Source organism: Labeo rohita, chromosome 4 (genome assembly GCF_022985175.1).
Source record: "Labeo rohita strain BAU-BD-2019 chromosome 4, IGBB_LRoh.1.0, whole genome shotgun sequence".
In the NCBI taxonomy this organism is placed as follows: domain Eukaryota; kingdom Metazoa; phylum Chordata; class Actinopteri; order Cypriniformes; family Cyprinidae; genus Labeo; species Labeo rohita.
Window position 1 is genome coordinate 44,860,455 of NC_066872.1, and position 18,258 is coordinate 44,878,712.

General features: G+C 28.8%; 1 protein-coding gene across 2 annotated transcripts in view; it reads left to right on the forward strand.

Annotated features, from left to right (window-relative positions):
* Positions 1-18,258, forward strand: part of kcnc2 (potassium voltage-gated channel, Shaw-related subfamily, member 2) — a 44,744-nt gene that overhangs the window by 15,108 nt on the left and 11,378 nt on the right. The window lies entirely within an intron of this gene.

Consider the following 18,258-nt stretch of genomic DNA (forward strand, 5'->3'; position numbering starts at 1 on the left):
GAGCAGTTTATGCGTTTATGATGTGATATGTTTTACAGCAGCGGTTGTTAAAGCGATTTCACAAGATGGATGTTGAAATGTTGTGATGCTATAAATGAATCGTACGGACCACGTTTATGATGCTTTTAGTCCGTTTTGGATCTTGACACCTGTAATCGCAATAATCCTTCATAATAAGGGAAAACGGCATCATCGTTCTGCGTTTGAGTTTCACAGAAGAGCAGAAGTCATGATGAGGGTGAATAAATGATGACAGAAATGTATTTTCGGTTGATCTTTAGCGAACGCTGTCTCTGAAAGCATGTTTGATCTCGTGGCTGGCAGACGGATAGTCTTACGCTCCTCGCTGCTGACCTTGAGTGGGTTTGCGGCGGTTCGGGTGGATTCGTCTCATGAGGGATTTGAGCGTGTGTGTGGTTTGATTACGGGGTGAAACTCAGACGGCCGGGGCATCAGTGAGTCAAAACTTCAGTGAGCGAAGCCCTCAGGAATCAGTCTGACTGTCTGACTGCTGTTCTTCTCCTCTTTCTGTCAGACCGACCCGTGTTTCTTTCTACCGCTTTGTTTTTCTGATGGATCCGATCACCTTTAAAGCCATAGAACGCTTATATTGTGTAGAGCTGCTTCATAAGTACATAAGTCTTCATGAATAACATTTGGTGTAGAAACTGTTTTCACTCAGAATTTTACGCTCAGTAAATTCTACTAATTAAATATTGAATTAAAACGAATTCATTAAATAAATAAAGACTAGTAAATAATGGCAGACGTAAAATTAAACAATTTTGATGTAGTATTTTATAGTATACTTTGTTTTATTTACAGCTTTGAATTTTTTTTTATTATACAGTATAACTAATGAACTTTGACACTTTTTTGGCTAATTTTAAAATTACAATATACTTAAATATTTAAACAAAATTGTTTATTTTAAGTGCATTTAAAAAATAATAATTTAAATGATAGATAATTATATAATAATATCTAATTGTATAATCATAAAAAACATTATTGTAAATATATATAAATATATATACATATTTTTTTATTAATACTTAAAATGTGTGTGTATACATATATGTATATATATGCACTAGAATGACTAGATTATAGTTGTAATTAATTATTTAATTAATTAATTATTAATATATTTATTATATTTATGGATTATAATTCTTAAATATAAAATTATAATACATTTAAATATTTTATTTATTCTTTTATTTATATATTTTACTTGCTCAAAAATAACTAAATGTAGATATATAAAACGTGCATTTATTATGATAACTTTATGAAATATTTCTTTTTATATTGTCTAATAATATTTTAATAAGAAGTAAAATTATGGTTTGTATTTACGTATTTATTTATTTATTATATTTATTATGTTTATGTATTGTAATAAATATTCTTAAATAATTAGCAAATTATAATACATTTAAATATTTTATTTATTCTTTCATTTATATATTTTACATGTTCATTATATTTATTTTTATTTATTTAGATTTTTTTATTAATGTGTAAATTCTGTCTTTTACTGTCCAAACGTGCATGAATTTTCTTTTCTTTCAGAAAACAAAAGATATTTTTAAGAAAATCAAACAACATTGGACCCCACTGACTTGCATCGTACTGACAAAAAAACAAAACAGATATATTCTCAAAAAAATTTTTTATGTTTGACTTTTGCTTTGTGGGAATGTAGTATTATGGGAAGCAGAAGCTATCTAAATCACTATTACGTCTCCTATTGGTTCACACTTTGACCCAACAATTTATATTCACCCTATAATGTTTCTCCAGCACGTTTTCTCCTTCACACTCGACTGCGCTCTCTTTCTCACACACACACACATATATCCATTAGGAACTCCGTCTGGAGCTGGACTGAAAAAATGACGGCAGATTTTGTCTCGGCGGTTTCGCTCATCCCATCATCCATCTCTCCCAGCTCTCTTAATAATGAAGCAGAGACTGAGCAGCCGTCCCATCTATATCCATTTAGCCAAATTACCCCCAATCCCACACTAAAACAGCAGCATTCATGATTCATAAGCTCCATCTCGCCCGCGGTGCTCCGCTGATGTAGAGGCTTCGGTTGTAGAGATTGTGTCATTGCAATTAATAACTTTTTCTGTCATTCTTCGGGCCTTGATAGTTTCGAAGATCAAATTCATGCAAAGACGCAGCCGTTTTTTATAGTAAAAATGCTTATATGTGATCATCCAACTATGCACTCCTTAAAGTTTCAAACAGGTAATTTTAATGAATTATATCTTAGATAAACATTGAAATAAAACACAGTATTTTATAGTAAATGTGTGATATAATTGATTATAATTAAATTATAATAAATGCTTATAAATTATGAGAAAACTAATCTATTTAAATTTGAAAAATTCTTATATTTATATATTTTAAATTTTCAAAAATAATTTAATTTATATGCATGTATACACACAATTATAATACATGTATGCTGGATTATTTTATTATAATATATTCATACTTATTTAAATTAAAATATTATTTATTATAATAAATATTCTTAAATAACTATTTAAATATTTATTTATTTATATTTAAATATTTTTATTTATTTATATTTAAATATTATTATTTAAATATTTTATTTGTATATTTTAAATAATATAATTGTACATTTTATATAAGTGTAATTGTACATTTATTATAAAATATAATTGTACATTTATTATAATAACTGAAATAAAATATATTTTTATAATGTATTTGGTATAATAAATATATTATATAATATTATTAATTATATTATATACATATAAATATATTTCATATATTTTATGTATATACAATTATAAAAAATGTATGCTAGATTATTATTTTATTATAATGTCTTTATACTTATATATATTTAAAATATAATGTAATTTATTAATACATATTCTTAAATAATTATACAATTGTGATATTTTTAAATAAATTATTGATATATTTTAAATGTTCAAAAATAATATAATTGTACATTTATAGGTATATAAATATATTTAAAATAACTTTATGAAATATTTGTTTTAATTATTTATTTAATATAATATTATAATAAATAATTATAAAATGTAAATGTTTTTTGTATTCTTACATATATACAATTCTAATAAATTCATGCTACATTATTATTTTTATTAGAATGTATTTATACTTATATATTTTAATAATAATAATAATAATAATAATAATAATAAATATTCTTAAATAATTATACAATTATAATGTATTTAAATATTTTATTTAGATATTTTAAATGTTCAAAAATAATGATTGTAAATATATAATATCTTTATATATAATTTTTTCCCCCAAAAAAATTATATAATGGATTAAATTATAGGTATCTAAATTATTTATTACACATTTATTTATTTACCAAATATGTGATGCCCATGATAATAGAAATGTGTACGACAGACCAAATCTACCAATGACCCAGTGTGTGTGTTTGTGTGAGTGTGTGAAAGTTGCCTGAAGCTCAGCATGTGTTAGTCTGAGTGTAACTTTCCCGTCCAGCATCAGGACAGTAACTGTGTGTGTGTGTGTGTGTTTGTGTTTGTGTTTGTGTGCACACACGTTTACACACATCAGAAGGTCAAATCTGAGGCGTCGTTGCCGCGGGAACAAACGGCACCCGCCGTCACACCTGTCCTCGTCTACCCGGCCTATCGCTATGACAACTTACGTAATGCGGTCACCATAGCAACAGCTGAATCCCTAGCCTTGGCTCCTTGTGAGGACCAAAACTGAAAGAAAGATGATGACAATGCAGCCGATAGCAACTAAAAGATTCATACGCATCGCAACTCCAGATCCTGAACGCGCCATCGCACCTTTGGATTCCAGAGCTATTAATAGCAGCGCAGATGCGACTCTTACTATTTCAGGATGTGTTGTGTGTGTGTTTTTGTAAAGGAATGACACACTTTGTGCTTCTTTCTGCCATTTTAAAGAAATACGACAGCGCCTCCTTTCATCATCGTCTGTATGCCCAGACTAATTATAGTTAAATACACATCGTCTGTTGTTTTCCAACATAGACGTCACATCACTTCATGCTTTCAATGCAAATGCTGTCCGGAAAATAAACTGAAATGGGAATTGAGCTTTTTATCCTAAAAGTGCCTCTAATGATTTATTCAAAACCATGAGTTTAGTTTTATACTATTCCTGTTATGCTCACAATTAGTGATTGACTGTAAGTATTAGTCTAGAAACACACTCAAAACTGCAAAAAAAAATTTTTTTTTTTCTCCCTTGTATTTATGTATTGGTTTCTAGTACAAATATCTAAAGATTCTTATATCCATGTACATTTACTTAAAGTAAAATGACATATGATATTAAGTCTTGTTTTCTGAAAAAATGAAAAATCAAAATGAAGTAAGTTTATGCTTAAAACAAGAAAAATTATCTGACAAATGGGTCTTAAAAATTAACTTAATTCAAAAGGAAAACAAGTATTTTTCTTGTTAATGACTTTAATATTTAGATTCAAACATTTAACGTATTATTATTATTATTATTATTATTATTATATTTTAGAGTACATTAAAAATAAATATATAAAATCTAAATATAATAAATATAAGATATTAAGTCTTGTTTTCTGAAAAAAAAAAAATATTTAAGTGAGTTTATGCTTAAAAAATCTGACAAATGGGTCTGAAAAATGAACTTAATTCAAAGGGAAAATGGGTATTTTTGTTTTGAATGATTTTAATATGTAAATTATTTTTTTTTAAATAAATTAAAAAATTTTAATGTTAAACTGTATTATTATTATTATTATTATTATTATTAAAATTAATATGTACATTTTATATTATTTTTAAATATATTTAAACTATTATTATTATTATTATTATATTTAAGAATATATTTAAATATATAAAATATAACAAATATAATATATTACGTCTTTTTTTCTGGGGAAAAAGTTGAAATTAAGTGAGTTTATGCTTAAAAGAACAAATTTCTGACAAATGGGTCTGAAAAAATAACTCTTCTTATTAAAAAAAATTAAAACAATTTTAATGTTAAAATGTATTATTATTATTATTATTATTATTATTATTATTATTATTATTATTAACAAAATGTGTATCTTTTATATTATTTTTATATTAGTTAAATAGATTTAAACGTAACATTTATTATTATTATTTAGAATACATTTAAATGAATATATAAAATATAAATATAATAAATATAAGATATTAAGTCTTGGTTTTTGAAAAAATATTAAAAGTAAGTGAGTTTATGCTCAAAACAAGAACAAATATCTGACTTTATGCAAAAGGAATACAAAATACATCATTATTTTTTGTTAATGAAATGAATATGTACATCTTATATTTATTTTAAATAAATTTAAATGTGTTTATTTGTACATTTGTTATTATATTTTTTTAAATTATTAAACTTATTAGTAGTAGTAGCAAAAATTTTATATTATTTTAAATTGATTAAAAAATATATATTTTTTATTATTAGAATATATTTAAAGTGTTTATATATATATATATATAAAACTTAATTTTGATGCACTCCTCAGAAAACTTAATATCTTATATCATCTGTTTTTGTTTTTGTTTTTTTGCAACTTATTCAAGTACACAAATGCAAATATTTACATCAGTTTGTGCAACAGACATTACCACTAACTCATGCATGTAAATGATAATATTTTCTCTCTTGCATTGCAGACTGTTGAAATGGTTAAACATGTTCAGTGAATAGTTTTTGATCTGGCACATATAAATCACTGAGACTCAGTGTGAGAGTGTGATGTCAGTGCATTTAAAGTGTTTGGGCTGAACTTGCGCTGAATTATTGAGACGTGAGGAGAGGCGTGGAAGTGTCTGATAGTCTATTTTTACGTGGGCCGCTGGCAGTGCGCCGAGATGAGCCGGCTTCCCCGAGCGCGAGCCGGACAGCCTGTCAGTAAATCTCTCCTTGCGCGTGCAGGGTTTGTGTGTCGCTCGCGTTCGGTTTCAGCTCGTCTCCATCTGTTGTTATTTCCATGCTTTCCGCTGTCACACACACACACAGAATGACCTTTCATTGTTCAGATGTGCGTGTGTGTCTGAGGGAAACCCCTGCGTTCGCTGCCAAACGCGCGCTTGTTTTTCCCTGCCATCTTCCCCAACTCTCATCCCGCTCGTCTTCTCGCTCGCCCTCCTTCTGGTGGAGAGAGAGAGAGACGTGTGCGGTTACCATGGTTCCCTGATATGAGAAGAAAACACAATGACAGTCTTTGTGAAATACACACAACCTCTTTATAACCTACAGAGACACACGGAGGCTGTGAGACCTGGTGAGCTCACTATGTAGGCAACATTTATGATGGCACAGGTGAAGAATGTTCCCCAAAATAGACACTTTCAGGCTGTCTTAGAAAACACACCAGTTTAGCCCAAATCTAAAACGTTTAACTTATGCTACAAGCTCCATGGGAAAAAATTGTTTTTCCCCAAAATTTCAATTTTCCATTTTTTTTTTTTTTTTTTTTTTTTTTTTTTTTTTTTTTAATTTTCTGGATTCCATTTTTTTTTTTTTTTTTTTTTTTTTTTCTGTTTAATTTTTTTTTTTTTTTTAATTCTGTTTTAATTTTTTACATTAAATTCTAGAACTAAAACATCTAATTGAAATCATGAAATTTATACAGTTTAACAACAATTTATTAAAAGATTGACGAAAACATTTTTTAGGGCCAATATTTTAGAGCCATTTCAGTTTTATTTTATTAGTATTTATGTTATTCAGTTTTTATTTCTTGCAGTATAAAAACATGTCTAATTAATTGAAATCATGAAACTCAAAAAATATTTGTTAGGCCTTTATGAAATCAATTTTTTCCTAAATTATTTATTTATTTATTTATTTACTTATTCATTCATTCATTCATTCATTCATTGAATCATTATATATTTCCTAATATGGAATATAATATTAATAATAAATATTAATAATATCAAAGAAATTACAATAATTAATAATATATTATTATTATTATTATTAAATAATAATAATTATAATAATAATAATAATTATTATTATTATTATTATTATTATTATAACAGTAATATTTATGTATTTAGCTAGGGAAAATGTAATAATAATAATAATAATGATAATAATTTTTTTTTGGTTTGTTTTTATTAATGCATTTTTCTTTTACTTTTTTAAAATGCACATTCCTGAATGTATGGTATTTTATATTTCATATAATTATATCTTTTATATTATTATCAAAATACAAATTTATTATAAAAAAAACTGCGGCAGAAAACTTTAACATGTTGATTACTTGGACTTTGTAATATTTTATATATAAATAGTGTATTAAAAATATAAAACTTAACAAATAATAATGGATATAAATACATTTAAAAAAATTAAAAAACTGTTATCTTAGCATCATGCTGAAGTCAATGTAAGGATGCTCCCTTATAAGACAACAAGGCACAATGACAACAATTCCAAATGTTTTTGAACGGAGCCGCTCCTTCTCTGTAAAGTGAACATAAAATCAATTTTAAAACCATTTTAATTTCTTAAAATTAATGAGACATTCCTGTTCTCATGTTGGATAATTCATCAGTGCACATTAAAAATGAATGTCAATCAGCGTCAAAATATCAGTTTGTAATGAATGTGCATATGTGTTTGCACAAGCGGCTTCTCTCGCCGTGTCTCTGATGAGCGTGTGTAACATGCAAGAAACCACAGCTATGCAAATCAATTAGTGATCACGTTAATTACTCCCCGATCACAGCGGGCTTAAATCAGCCAATCAAGCGTCCTCTGAACGTTTATACAGCATCTCCTCCTGGACTCTGCAAATGTTGATTAATGCGAGGGAAAGTAGACACTTTCTGTCTGATGATGCTCATACCAAACGCCTGTGTGCTGAAGGACAGGATGCAAATCAAGGGGTTTTGTTGCCAAATCTGCATTTTTATTGATTTTTATGTATGTGTATAAATGTGTTTATTAGTTTATTGCTCTTTTGTAGGTCGCTTTCGATTAATAAATGACATTTTATTTAGGCATTGGCTGTTAAGTCCATGTGTGTTTGCTTAAAGGCCGTCTGTATTGTAGCGCTGCTGCTAATGGGGTTTGTGTTTATGTTGTTCAGTAAGGCTCTTTGTGCGACATTTCATAGCAGGCGTGTCTGTCATTAGCGCAGGAATCCTGCAGTGAGACACACACATGATCAGGACATCTGTCATTACCTGCGGCGTCGCGGCGGGGCTGTGTGTGTTTGTGTGATCCGACCGTACAGTAGGAAGCACCAGGCCCGTGACGTCAGCGACACGCCGATTACGAGTAGGAGTGATAAACAGATGGCTGATGCCACCGCGGGACACAAAGATCATATCAGACTCGCTCAAAGACACGTTTAACAGAGAGACGACAGAATCTGTCACACATACAGGAGATTCTCTGGATCGGTGTCTGTTTGTGTGTGGTGTCAGAAGAAGTGATTTAATGGAAAGCGTGAAATAATAGATGACATGACATGCAGTTGTGTTGCTTTTCTGGCTTTGTGCAAATATATAAACAGTATAATCTGATTTTATTAATGAATCAATCAAACACTCAAGACAAGTTGGTGAATTTAATCAGTGTTTTTGATTGATTCATTAACTTAATTACAGTGTGACTCACGTATTGACTGGATGCTGCAGTGTGTCAAGATGGAAAGTAGTTTATTGTAATGATTTATTTTAAACGAACATTGATGTTCGCTAGTCATTTAAAAAGATTGAAGTCCTGAGGGTTTACTAAAGATTGACAGTTTAAGAAGCTTAATGTTTTAAGTATTTTTGGGATTTAAAAAGTTTGAAAAATTTGAATTTTAACAAGTTTAAGTATTTTTTAATTAAAATATTTTTTAAAAACTTTAAGCTTGAAGTTTTAAGTATTTTATAATTAAAGTAGTTTGAAATGCAAAGTTTGTATGCTTTTTAAAGATTGAATTAGTTTAAAAAGCTTAAATATTTTAAATTTAAGTGCTTATAAAATTCAAATACATTTAAAAGCTTGAAGTTTAAACGTTAACTATTTTTAATTTAAAGTAGTTTAAAGAGAGCTTTACGTTTGAAGGTTTTAAGTATTTTTTGGATTAAAATAGTTTAAAAGTTCAAGTGTTTTTAGATTATGTATTTTTTTTTAAAAAAAGCTTGAAGTTTAAAAGTTTTAAGTAGTTTAAGATTAAAATATTTTAAAATGCTTTAAGTTTAAAAGTTTGTACATATTTTTAGATTAAATGTTTTTTTAAAAAAGGCTTGAAGTTTAAAAGTTTTAAGTATTTTAAGATTAAAGTAGTTTAACAAGCTTAAAGGTTGTATGTTTTTTAAAGCTTGAAGTTTTAAGGTTTTTAAGCATTTTTAGATTAAAGTAGTGTAAAAAGTGTTGTGTAAAAGTTAAGTATTTTCTATTTAAGTAGTTTAAAAAGCTTAAAGTTTAAAGGTTTAAAGTATTTTTCAGATTGACAATTTAAAACGTTTCAAGTTTAAAATGTAAGTGTTTTTAGATTAAAGTATTTTTAAAAGGCTTAAAGCTCTTGAAATACTCAAAAGTTTTAAAAATTTAGGTTTGAAGGTTGTACATATTTTAAAAAGGTTAAAGTAGTTTTAGAAGCTTGAAGTTTTAAAGTTTAAGTATTTCAGATATTTAAGTAGATTTATCATCTTATCAATACTTCAGGTTTTGAAGAATTTTTAAGATTAAAGTAGTTTCAGGAGTTTTAGGTTTAAAGATTTTAAGTATTTCTAAGGTTGAAATAGTTTAAAAAGCTTCAAGTTTAAAAGTTTTTAAGCATTTTTAGATTAAAGTCATTTTAAAAGCTTGGTGTTAAAAGTTAAGTATTTTTAGATTGAAGTAGTTGAAAAAGCTTGAAGTTTGAAAGTTTTCAATTTTTTTTTAGATTGACAGTTTTAAAAAATTGTGAGTTTAAAATAAGTGTTTTTAGATTAAAGTATTTTTAAAAAGGTTACATTTTGAAACTTAAATATTTTAAGTTTTAGAAGCTTAAAGTGTTTAAGTTTTTCAAAGATTTAAGCAGATTTAACTGCTTCAAGTGTAAAGGTTTTGAAGTATTTTTAAGATTAAAGTAGTTAGGAATTTTAGGTTTAAAGGTTTAAAAGTTGGAAGTAGTTAAAAAAAACATTTTAAGGATTGTATGATTAGCTCTAAGTTTGAAGGTTGTGTGTGTTTAAAAAGACTGAAGTGGTTTAAGAAGCGTGAAGTTTTAAGGTTTTAAGTATTCTAAAGATTAAAGTAGACTTAAGAGCTTTAAGTTTAAAAGTTTGAGTATTTTTGGATTAAAGTTTTTTTTTTTTTTAAGCTTGAAGTTGTGTAAGATGAGAGAGTGTGTGAGTGATGAGTTCAGTCAATGTAATATTATGACATGATCATATTTTTGCTTGTTTCAATCAGCAATGGTTATTTTGCATTTTTAATCTATTTTAGTGTCTCTTTTGACAATTTTATCATATTTCTTCTGGTTTCATTCATCACACATCACTCTTTATATTGTGGGATAGAGTATTTTAGGCAGTGTGGTCTAATTGTATACCACACATTTTGGCTAATGTCATCCAGGTAAATGGGCATTACGGGTAGTTCGCCATTCTCATCGTACCGTATGCGTTTGTTTGCGTGTGAAACCCAAGTGCCTTAGTTTGCAGTTTCTCTCCTTTCTGCCCGTCGGCGCAATCACACAATCATGATCTCAGCATGACGGTGATGAACTCTGTGTGCGAGGAAGAAATGAATTTAAAGATGCTCTAGTTTCAAAGAGAGCCCTGAAAACTTGATGTGATGTTGTGATGTGACTGTAATGGAGTTCAGATCCCTCCGGTCCGACTGTCAGAAGCCCATCGCGCTTTACTGAGAGAGCATGAAATGAATTAAACAGCAGAGAAGAAGAGGCCACCATTTATAATGCACAAAATGCAAAACCAGATTGCTTAGATATTAACACACTCACGCAGGCTCTGTTCCAAAACACAGTGAGCTGCCTACAAAAACAGCATTTTATGGCATCAAAATAGACTGTTTTCTCCAATATATGTCAGTGTTGTCTGCACAAAAGCAGCTTACTCTAAATATACAGTAATTCACTGAGCACAAAATAATAATGAATGCTGAAAACACACAATTTTTTTCCTATTTTTTTTGCACTAGACATTTTTATGCTTTTTAAAGCAACTTGTTGCCTTTGCAACATCCTGTTTTTGGCACTCGACCTGCAGTCCCATAATGCATTGGAATAAGTTCTGTAAACAAATGCTGGAATGAGGAATAATGTGAGTGTACTGAATAAATCAAGTATTTTTTATATACACGTCAAATTTTTTTATCATCTGAAACGTGTGACCCTGGACCACAAAAGCAGTTACAGGGGTTCATTTTTTGAAACTGAGATTTAAATCACTTAAAAGCAGATAAATAAGCTTTCCATTGATTGTATGGTTTAGGATGGGACAGTATTTGGCTGAGATACAACTATTTGAAAATCTGGAATCTGAGGGTGCAAAAAAATCTAAATATTGAGAAAATCACCTTTAAAGTTGTCCAAATGAAGTTCTTAGCAATGCATATTACTAATCAGAAATTACGTTTTGACATTTTTACAGTTGGAAATGTACAAAATATCTTGATGGAACATGGAACATGATTCTTAACTATCTAGATACTATCTATAGTTTGTTATTCGTATAGTTTTTCATTAAAAAATTTAAACCTTTGAGATTTACAAGTCTTCATGTGAGCGGCACTATTAATGTGTCATGTGGAGTTGTTCTCCATGTAAAGCCTTCTAAAATTGTCTCTTATGAGCTTTTATTCCTGTTAGGATGCTGCCTTAGAAGGCTGCCGCCGGTGCCGCTCACTCATTTTGGAGCAGATCCACAGACACAGGTTGTGTGTGTGTGTGTGTGTGACCTACATAAGCACTTGCGTGCCGGGAGCGAGTGTGAGTGTGGATGGTGTGAAATGATCCTGCTCTGCTGCTGTAGAGGGACGAGGACACACCTGTAGACACACACGCGTCTAGAGAAGTCAAGCCATTAGCGCTTCTGATATGCTCCCACCATGTGGTATTCATGGTTTTCCCGCCACAGGGCCGTCGCACAAACCCTCATAAGAGCGTGAACTACTCAAAATGCATTAGTCAGATAATAACAAACTAGCTGTCAGCGAGTGTGCGTGTGACTGTCAGTGATAATATTTGAGTGACGGTGAATCACAGCGCTGAAGCCTCGCAAATAAAGCCATGACAGCGCTTGATTCTGATCTGAAGTCACTACATGACACACTTCATCTGTATTCAGAGCTGTTTATGTGCAGGTCTAGTACACAGTTCACTAGTCTACTGCGTGGTATGTTTATTTTAAATAGTATTGTTCTTGTCAGATGACCTCATTATGTACATTTTAGTATGCAGATTTTCTGAGCGCATGGATTAAACACTAAATTTGGCTATTCAATTATTTATTTATAAAGTAAGTGGGCACCACTCATGTTAGACATATAAAGTTTGTTTCGTAGTATATTATGTTTTACATTTTTAAATAACAGTAGGCAGTCTCTGTTTGCAAAAATTCAGCATATTATGCACATTATAAACACTATATACTGCAGTAAGAATAAGAATAGTGTGCTAGTAGTGCAGTCTAGGCTTGGTAACAATAGGATTATATTACAGTATCCAAAATTACAAGTGAATTGAAAGCACAGTAACCACTGAATAAATAATGCAAACACTTTGCACCGTTTATTAGCATTGTTTATTTTTGTTGTCCATTTTATTAATGGAATTAAGCTGTTTTTCTCATATTTAACTCTTATGTCATGCAGTCATCATGTACAGTCTCTTGCTAAAAAATATGTATATAACCCTTAATTTTATGCATGTCTACAAAAAGTATGTGTGTGTGTGTGTGTATGTATGTGTATATATGTATTTCTATATATATGATTAAATGCATTACAGAAACGTTCATTTTAACAAATATTTATTAGTCATGCATGCATATATAGAGCATTATTTATTTAATTTAAATAATGCATGACAAAAACTTTAATTGTAACAAATAATGATTTGTTTTTTTTTATTTTTAGTCACGTAATAAAGGTTATTTATATATATATATATATATATAAATAATATATATAAAAAAACAAATCATATATATATATATATATATATATATATATATATATATACAGTAGTCAACATTTGAAGTGGATCAAAACCTTTCATCAAAGTTGTCCTAAAACCAAAACAATACCCGTTCTTGTCTTAGGACAACTTTGATTAATTTTTTTGATCCACTTCAAATGTTGACTACTGTAAATATATGTGTATATATATATATACAGTAGTCAACATTTGAAGTGGATCAAAAAAAAAAAAAAAAATATATATATATATATATATATATATATACATATGCATCTCATTGATGTACTTCATTTATTAAATGCATTACAAAAACTAATTGTAATACTTTTTTTTTTTTTTTTTTTTTTTTTTTTTTTAGTAATGCATGCATATAAGGTTTCTATTCATTCATTTATTTGTTTATTTATTTAGTTTTGTTCATTTCACAAAGGAATTTAGCTGTTTTAGCTGTAGATGAGCAACAGTTGTTATACTGTGATATAAAACATCTACCGTGTTGCTGTTCTGGCTGAGCTGGAGCTGAGTGTTAATTCTGGCCCTTGATTATAATTCTCAGATGATCTGTGAGAGGTCAGGTTTGGGTGGTTTACAGGGACACAAATTTGTGTAATGACATTGGTATTACAGAGGTATTACAACGTGAAGGTGGTTTATGAATACACTTTTTTTCCCCGTAAACCACTGATACCAGTGTGTGAGTGTGAGTTCCGATAATCACACTCTCAGGACTCTGACACACCAGGGTCTTGTTGCCTTGGAGCTTTTCCTGACACTGTTGCCTGGGAGACGGTGGCGTGTGTGCCGTATGTTTGATCCGGTGCTCCAGAGAGACTCATCATGACAGCTGACCGTCAGTCCGTCGCACACACAAACACACAACTTCTGGAGAACACACAAAACTTTTTTACATTATTAGCATCAGAAGCTGTCAGAAAGACGGTGCTATGCATGACACACACACACACAGGGAGTGCACAAAGAGTGCACGTTTGATCTGTTTCCCACAGACTTAAATCAGGAGGAGTTTAAAACCTTCTGATCAGCAGAGAAAGCCATACTGATCACTGCCGCTCTTCAAAAGAGCTCAACTCCTTCAAACTGATTCTGTCTTGCAGGAGGTTTCCAAAATGATGATCTGTACAACGGTGTCTTTTGTGAACTAAATAGTGATGCTTCTGGGCAGATGTGCTGCTGTCTGCTGTCTGCATGGGTAGCTGCTTTGTAAGGCAGCATCCTGAATAAAATAAAGCCTCAAAAGTGAATGATTAAATGAAATGCTGCTCATGGTGTAGCAACTAAACTACTAAACAAAGTATTTTTTAATTGGATTTCTATCTGGCATCTCCAGTGGAAATGTTCACAGAGACTTGTTGCAGTGCATCCTGGGATTGTCTTGCCAGTAAAAGGACACATATATTGATTTTATGAAACAAACCTTGTTTTAGCCCAGGCCTGTGAAGACATTTCTGGGTCGTGTTTCAGCCAAAAATGTAATTCTATAAATAAATTATATATCAGAAATGTATAAATGTTTATACATGTGTATATATATGTATATATATATATATATATATATATATATATATATATATATATATATAGTAATGTATTATTGCATTGTATTGCAATTGTGATATTAGCGATATCGTAATGCATGCATGTCATTTATTATATTTTTGAATATCTATTTAATAATTAATAATATTTAATATTTTGTATGCATGATATTTTGTATGTTATAGGTTTGTTTATTTTGTTATATTAACCATATATTATGTAAACATTTTTATTTTAAATTTTTTAATTAAATTATTTATTATATTATAATTAATTGTAATATTGATAAATTATTATTAAAATATCTAATAATATTATATAATCATAATATTATAATAATCATGTATATGTATACGTATACAGTCTTTTTTTTCAGTCTTATACATAGTGTTCTCAAACCTATAACATCATGCATATTAATATTTTAATTTTTGATGCATATTTTATGTTATTAGATAAAGCAATATTTAACATTTTGTAAATGTGTGTAATAAATTATATGCATGGTGGATTGCACAAAACATTGTTTTTTAAAACATAATTTGGCAAAAAAAAAAAAAAATCCTTAATTAAATATATGCATGCATATCATTTAATTATTACATCAAACTAAAAAATTGTATTTATTTATTTATAGTGGTGAAATGGGAGTCTTGGAAGTGAAGTAACAAGGTTACTTGTGACTTTTTATCTCATAATTTGATGTTATTTTAATGTTATTACAAAAACCTACTTTAAATTGTTGTTTATTTGTCACAAGCATGAACGTGTCCTGTTGTAGGTGAGCAGCTCACTAGGTTTAGACTCAAGAGTAAATGAAGCATTATTAGTGTACAAATGAAATGCATTCTCTGTGCTTCAGGCTGCTTGTTTGGTTAATGAAGTCACAGGTCCAGAGCGAGGTTACACCGCCGAACCCTACATTACCCACAGCAGACTTCTGACGCTCGCGGTGGATGACAAGATCATTAGATACTGCTTACACGCGTCCCGCACGTGCTTCAGACCAAACAAAGAGCCTGTTACAGAGCATTTAGAGCTTGTTTTCATTCGTCCTGATGGTTTCTGCTGGCTTTGTGGTGATTACAGCCCTCCAGATGAGTTAAAGCCTCATTAGGATGCTAAAACAAAGACGAGAGACAGGCTCCTTTGAGACGCTGTCTAGAGGGGACAGGCCGTCCCGCGATCATGTCTTTTCACATTCACCAGTGCCACTATTGCCTTTAGCAAAACTCTGACTGATGATGTTACTCTAGAGCTTTGTAGCAGTTGCACATCATGGGTCTCATGTATTACATATATATAATTTTATTTCATTTTTATACATAATCAATTTAAATTTTATATATATATATATATATATATATATATATATATATATATATATATTTCATAATAGCAAATATATTTTGTATAGAAAAGACATATATAAATATATTATAATTTTTGAATATTTAAATGTTAATAAATTACATATTTCTACATTTCTGATTATATGGTTGGGCTATATATTATAATATAAAATAAAAAAGGTTAAAGTCTATGTAATAGAATTGTTTATATGAACAATAAGTAAACCTATAACACAATGCATATGTAAATATATATTTTTAATGTGTTATTAAATTCTTAAATTCTCCTTATTCACCTGTATTTTCTAATATATAATATGTTTTTGGCTCTATTTTCTAGCTGAATTTTCTGGCTTTATTCTTTAGGTTGCAGATCTTGCCGTTGATCCGCGAGTGCAGTAACTAGTGTAACTGTGTTTAATGTGGAGTGTGTTGTGTGTGTTTGAGTGACGGCCCATGGTTCCGTTTTGATGTGTGTTTTCTGAATAATGCCGTGGACGTGAAGGTGATGTGTTGACGGCGAGCTCGTGTGGGCTGAACGCAGCTGCTGTGAGATCTGACTCACTCATTTGACAGTGTTTGTTGACATTAAATATTACACGTTGATGACCGGCCAAGACTGTTCTGCTTTAATGTGCTTTGCATTATCATGATAACAGTGCTAGAGGAACTTCATAAAAGTGCAATGCTATTTTTGTTGCACAGTCGAGCAATAAATCTGAGCTAAGGCTGTAAATACACCTTCCCAAAAAGCCCTTCCTCTCTCACATGTGAAGAATCCAAATGAACTGATTCACTAAAATGGGTGAATCATTCTCATGAGTCACTTAAAAAAAGACTGACTGAATCATTCATTCCCAGATTTCCCTCAGTGGCATTTTACACATATTATATGAAATCAAACAAATACATAAAATGTATGTATAATTTGTCTGATTTCAAATAATTCACATTTTACATAAATAATAGTGTTATTTATACACAAAAATGAACAAATGTAATATAATGCATATATAAATATTACCATTTTAAAATATTTGATAATTGTACTAAATAAATATTGAAAAAAATATTTAAATAAAATATTTATTTAAGAACATTTATTTTTATTATTATATATATTATTTTCTAAAATAAAATATCTCAAATATATTTTTGAACATATTTTCTGGCTATATATTAGAAAATATTTCATATTTTGTATGTATAATTTGTGTGATTTCAAAGAATACAATATACACATATAATATAATTATTTATAGAAATATAAACAAAGCTATAACATAATGCATACATAAATATTTTAATTTTAAAATATTTAAATGTGTTATTAAATAATTAAGCACTTAAAAACCTCTGATTATATTTTCTTGCTATATTTTATATTTTGTAATATAAAATATTTTTGACTATTTTCTGGCTATATTTTTGTCTATATTTTAGAATACAAAATAAATAAAATATATTTTATATTTTATATGATTGATTGTCTGATTTCAAATAATTATATTTAGATATATTAGAATTGTTTATACAAATATAAACAAACCTATAACACCTATGCATACATAAATACAATTTTGTAAATATTTAAATATATTATTTAATTAAATATTTATGGTTAAAAATATGAGAAGATAAAAATATAAAATTTATAATCTAAAATATAGAAAATATTTTTTGGCTATATTCTGGCTGTATAGTTACCTGTTTTTTATAATGCAAAAAAAATATATATTTTATATATAATTTAAAATATCACATATAATAGAGTTTATTTATATAAATATAAACAAACCTATAACAATGCATATAAAAAAAAGCATATAACATAATGCATATAAAAATATAATTTTGTAATTATGTATGATCATTGTTTTTATGATTGTTCTACTTCCTTTTTTGTGATTGTTTTTATTATTGTTTTTATGATTATTTTACTTCCTTTTATGTAAAGCACTTTGAATTACCTCTGTGTATGAAATGTGCTATATAAATAAACTTGCCTTGCCTTGCCTTGCCTAAATATTTATATATATATGTATATATATATATATATAAAAAAATTTTAAATAAATTTTCAAATAATTAAAATGCTCCATACTGTATAAC